This window comes from Schistocerca cancellata, chromosome 2, assembly GCF_023864275.1.
Source record: "Schistocerca cancellata isolate TAMUIC-IGC-003103 chromosome 2, iqSchCanc2.1, whole genome shotgun sequence".
Classification (NCBI taxonomy): Eukaryota; Metazoa; Arthropoda; class Insecta; order Orthoptera; family Acrididae; genus Schistocerca; species Schistocerca cancellata.
The window spans coordinates 256,009,144-256,015,139 of record NC_064627.1 but is presented as its reverse complement, the minus strand read 5'-3'; positions in this window follow the sequence as shown (position 1 = coordinate 256,015,139).

Genomic DNA, 5,996 nt, shown 5'->3' with positions numbered 1-5,996 from the left:
AACTGGGCCACTTGGAAACACGGCGAGCGAGAATAAACACGTTTTCCTCCTTATAAGGCAACCTTCTACAGCTAAAATTCACGGAGTGTTGGTCAGTTTGCCTCAGATATTTCAGAACTGTTTCTTGCGTTAGGCCTGCCGTATATGCAAAACGTAAACATTTCATTTCATGTAATATTTATCAGTATAAGACATGACAAGAGCGGACCAGTCCCTTCTGAGAAAAGTTACGGGTTCTAAGTTGCTCGACTACGTAATGACACGGGTACGGATTTGCGATCTCTGGTTTATGCCCTCGATTTCCGTGTTATACATACTTGGCCACTGCGTTGCAGCTGCAGTCGTGGAGGAGGCAGTCTGTTTCCTACTAGCGCTGTTTTCGCAGCAGATATTAACCGCGACGAATCATTCACTTAACGCTAAATGGCCCATCTGGCTGAGGCAGACAAGGGCGCTGTAATAGCACTCCATGCAGAGGGGTTTTCAAATGGTTATGTACCAAGAACTATGGGTCTTCACAAGTCGGCGGTAGCTAGGTGGATTAGACGAAAGGAAGAGGGTGGTAACCTGAACAGAAGGCCTCATGGCCGTCGCCGCAAAACAACAGCAACTCAGGATCGGCAGATACGCCGTTTCAGTGAGAACCACCATTTTTTAGTGCACGACAAATTCAGCAGACTTTGGGTGTCAACGTTAGCAGTAAGACCGTCACTCGTCGTCTAAGGGAAGGTGGACTGACAGCAAGAAGCGCTGCTGTGAAAGAGACATTAACTGTTTCCCACAGAGAAGCCCGCCTTACTTTTGCTGCTGAAAATGTCGACAGACCTCTCCAGTTTTGGAGGCGAGTGATTTTCACGGACGAAAAAGTTTTCTGTATTGCATCAACCGGTATAGTACTTGTTTACCGGCCAAAAGGTGCTAGGTATACTCCAAAATATATTTACAGTTGCCGAAGGAGTGGCAAGGAGTTGGTAACGGTATGGGCATGGATATCGGCCGAAGGGTGTGGGCTCCTGTGGGAAGTGGAAGGAAGACTCGGTGCGCGCAATTACATATCAATTCTGGAGAATGTGATGTTGCCTTCTGTGACAGCGAGATTTGACGATGATCAGATCATGTTCCAACAAGATCGCTCGCCTATTCATATGTCACGTGTGGTAAAGAGGTGGTTCGACAACCATAGTAATATTACTGTAATGGAATGGCCACCTAAAGGAGCTGACATGAATCCCATTGAGGCCGGCCGGTGTGGCCGAGCGGTTCTAGGCGCTACAGTCTGGAACCGCGTGACCCCTACGGTCGCAGGTTCGAATCCTGCCTCGGGCATGGCTGTGTGTGATGTCCTTAGGTTAGTTAGGTTTAAGTAGTTTTAAGTTCTAGGGGACTGATGACCTCAGTAGTTAAGTCCCATAGTGCTCAGAGCCATTTGAACCATTTTTGAATCCCATTGAGAATATTTGTGCAGAAATGGTCAGAGTAATACGGGAAAAGGGATAGTCACCGTCGACTCGCCGACGGCTTTCTGATGTGATCTATGACGCTTGGAATGAGTTAGTTGAATCTCCTAGTTATGTGGCTACAGTTGTGGGTTCAGTGCTCAACAGAGTTCGAGCTGTTGTGGAAGCCGAAGGAGGCTATACGCGATACTAAGCAGCATCAGCAGAGGTGTTCTTTTTTTTCAGCCCTTAACTAATCAGCTGCAACAGATGTTTCAAGTTATTTTTTTTACAGACGTATATTTTATATAATTTTAAGGAAACGCAGTAAGTGGAATCTGGAAAACAAATTAATTCAAAAGATATGTAATACTTAATTTGCTAAGAGAAGAAATACTCACGTTATATATTCATGCAGTCTCTAAAAAATACATGACACACGTGTATATGCAAGAAGCGTAAAAAGCAGATCAGCACAAACGAAAAATATTGAGGAGAAGCTCGCCAATGAAGGTGTAATTGAAGATAGAAGGTTGGGATGGAAGGGGGGGGGGGGGAGGGAGGGGTAAGGAGGCCCGAGAAAGAAGAGAAAAATCAAATACCCAATAGATTTCGTTGTCGCTGCACAGGGCGGTTGGTATATGCGATTCGGAGCAACATCAGAAGAATAGTTTAATTTACCGATTTTTGAGGCTTTATTTTGTGACGGCTAAACAGTGCTGCTTCATGAGACCCCTATCTGCCCACATGTGGCTAGACATCAGAGGTGTAAAAAATTTTGAGAGGTGCCGAAGTTTTCTGGAACAGTAACGTGTTTTAGACAAGAAGATGATTTTTAGTTCATTTCATTTTAACCACTCACAGTGCGCTTTGAGATTCTAATCTATGATTTCATTTTATTGTTATGTGTCTTTTCTTCAGTGAAAGTGAGCGGTAGTAAGTTTCAAGTTATAAAGAATAACTGGAAGTTTTTAATTTGTGGAATAGCGTATTTAACAGTTAGTATTTCCAACAAATCTGTAGTTATAGGACATATTAAGAAGCAGGTCAAAAATGGCATTGCGGAAAGATCAGTTGGTCTCTAAAGTGTGACGACGGTCAAATAGCAAATACAAAACTATGGGTAACAGCTATTGTTGATGGTGAGGAGCCATAATCGATATGCCACTATTCTGTAATTGTATTTCTGAAGTTTATCGTCGATCCTAGAACTGAAACCGATACTCTGTTTTACGTAAAGAATATAACCTTCAAAATTTATTTAGCAGCGCAGAATAGTAATACACAGTGTATGGATCAGGAACCTAATCCCACTGCCTTTAATTTTATTCTCACAGATGACATCGAGACAGTAAATAACAAGAGGAATAACAAAACTCTCAGAATCAATATAGAAAATTCAAGTGACAAGTGGATTCAAAAGTTTTCTATATTAGCGAATAATTGCTTTCACTGACTCCTTCATGCCTACCTACGTTTTCTCAGTCAGACAATGTTTGAAACTAGGACTAGCAAGGTAAAACTTTTTTCCACAAATTGTCAAATTGGAAGTCGAACAGCAAGTTACATAAATTACGATGACAACAAACGTTTTTCAAGTAGACTGATCACTGTAGGAATCCAACGCTTTTATTGTGTGTTACACGCGCAGTATGTAAACTTGCAACGCCACCAACACGCAATACCACTAAGCTATGAAACAACTGTAGCAAAACGGAGCGTTCTCGTTGTCCATGTGATGGATAAGACGACTAATTCGCAACATAATTGTGAACGTAAGCAGCAATTTATGTTATAAAGACAATGTACAGAGGCCACAATTGTAGAATTAGAACACCATTGGGGAACTCTGAATACTTCGAAATAAGACAAGGACTTAAGCAAGGAAGTATTCTATCTCCTGCGCTTTTCAATGTTGTGATGGAGGGAATGAATAGGGCAGTTAAAGATATAGTAAAAGAAAAAGACAAAAAGATGATTTTTGCAGATGATATGGTAATATGGGGTGATAAAGAGGTAGATGTACAGTTTCAGCTTGATGCGTGGAAGGAAATAATGAAAAGGTATGGATTAAGAATAAATAAAGACAAGAGTGAAGTAATGGTATTTGGAAGAGAGAAAGGAATCAATGGAAATATTACCTTGAATGGAGAACCCCTCAAAGTAGTAGAAAGTTTCACTTATTTAGGGAGTGAAATATCTAGGGATGGAAGAATAACTAACGAAATTAATAGGAGGTTACAGAAGGGAGGCAATTTCTACCAAACAATAAAACATCTGATTTGGAATAATGAAGTTCCAGAAAGAGCAAAACTCCTGATGTATAAGAATTATTACTTCCCTATTGTCACCTATGGTGGAGAAACATGGACAATGAAAGAAAGGGACTGGAGCAGACTGCAAGCAGGTGAAATGAAATTTCTCAGAGCAGTAAAGGGAAAAACAAGAATGGACAGAGTAAGGAATGTAGAGATTAGAAAGGACCTCAAACAAGAAAGTATGAGAGAAGAAATTGAAAGAAAGAGATTAAGATGGTATGGGCATGTTAAGAGGATGCATGGGCAGAGACTCCCCAAAATTATGGAAGAACTAAAGATGGATGGGAAACGACCTAGAGGGCGCCCAAGAACACGGTGGAAAATGGGAGTGAGAATATCTGTTGAAAGGAGAGGTGTGACCTGGCAGCAAGTGGAGGAAGAAAAGTGGTGGGAGGACCGAGCCAAATGGAGAGGACTCGTCAGCACCCAGACCCGGCAGTAGCTGGAGCGGGATTCGGATATAGATAGATAGAAGCAGCAATTTCTGTTGGAACGTGCTTCCTGGACCAAATAACATATATTTCCTACGTCTTCAAAGCGAATAATGTACTAGCAAATGTAATTAAAGGACATAAAAATAACGAGTGGATCTACTAACATAATTATGAACCACTCAAAAACGTAAATCGATGGTCACATAGTTATAAAACGTATTCTACGGTGTTGCCATTGTCCACTAGACTAGCAATAGGAAGAAGACGTTCCGCTCAGGTGATGTGCTGAGATAGCTAGCACTGGCGGAGCTAGCGCCTCGAAGGCGCCACAGCATCGTCTGCCGCCACTTCGTGAGAAACGAAATACCTCAAATATAAGCCACTGTGTTGTATTCGCATATCTGTGACTTGGCGCTAAAGTGTGGTTATGGTTAGTACGTATGCTCAGATTGCGAATCTAACATCATAAATAAAGACAAGGGGGAATGAATTAGGCGTCCTTCCTCTTTCGTAACATCAAATATATTTTAGTCATTCTGTCTTAAATGAATTGAGCAGAAAATCATTCACCAGAAGTGAAAAACTATTTAGCAACACCAGATGATATTAACAGCTTGCCGGCGCGGGTTAGCCGTGAGTTCAAAGGCGTCATATCGGAGGGGGCTCTCGCTCGTTTTGTCCACGACTGTACATGTCCTTGCGGGTGTTGCATTTCTTTCCAGCAGTATACGTAATTAAATATGTAGGTGAGAAACTTAGAATACGAATCGGCATTTAGTATAGCAACCATCGAGTGGCGTGCAAAAAAATAAAGAATAGGATAAAAACATTACCTTTTATTCTACATGTCTGGGAACAAAGCTTGTACAATTACGAGTATAATATCATTTTCATAAGCTCAGTATGAGCTATTAGTTGTTGCTGGTATTCTCACATTACATGTTTTCATACCTTTATTGTAGTGAAATTCTCAGTAACGTCGTTGAAATCTGTTTCATTTAAAACAGTGATTCCAAACCTGGGAGTAATTACACCCTGAGGGATAAACTGAAATTATCTGAAGAGTAAAAACTGAACGATTCGATTCTGTTTCAGTCACGAAACTAAATTATTTTCAAAATATCATTACTATTATCACAGTTTTGTAAGATTCTAATACTGATTGTATAGGTTATCAATGATTACTTTTTCTCAATTAGTAGCATTAATGCGACGAAGGTAACAGGTTTCTCACATAGCTAGCCCACTACACACATACGTTGTTCTTTGTCATTACTGATGATAAAAGTGAGGCATATACGTAACAGGTACTAAATATCTCAAGAAACTGTATTCTCCAGGTTGTAGATAGTACCTACAGTTGTCCAGGAATTGTTTCACTACTCGCTTCGAAACAGATAAGTGAATTAATTGACAGCACGACACAGCAGTAACTACATAAGTGCTACTATAGTGCCGTACACATTGTTATTATTATTATTATTGTTATTATTGCCACTACTACTACTACTACTGCTACTACTACTGACTGTGGGCAGACACAGTTTCTGCCAGTTCGGAAGAAGGAGTGCAGCAGTCAAGTGATTTATGAACAATAAGTATAGTGCACACATTTTAACTTGCTTGATTTTAAATGGGGTTGCAGAGTGCAGGTCAAGCAAGTAACAAAGAGGGGGGGGGGGTGCAGATGGACGGGAATACTAGCTAAGGTCAATTGCACTTAGCAGAAGAAATGTTGGTACACACATTTAAAGCTTTTCTTTCAGTTGTTAAAATGGAGAGACTGACTAGTCGTTACTGATTCATTG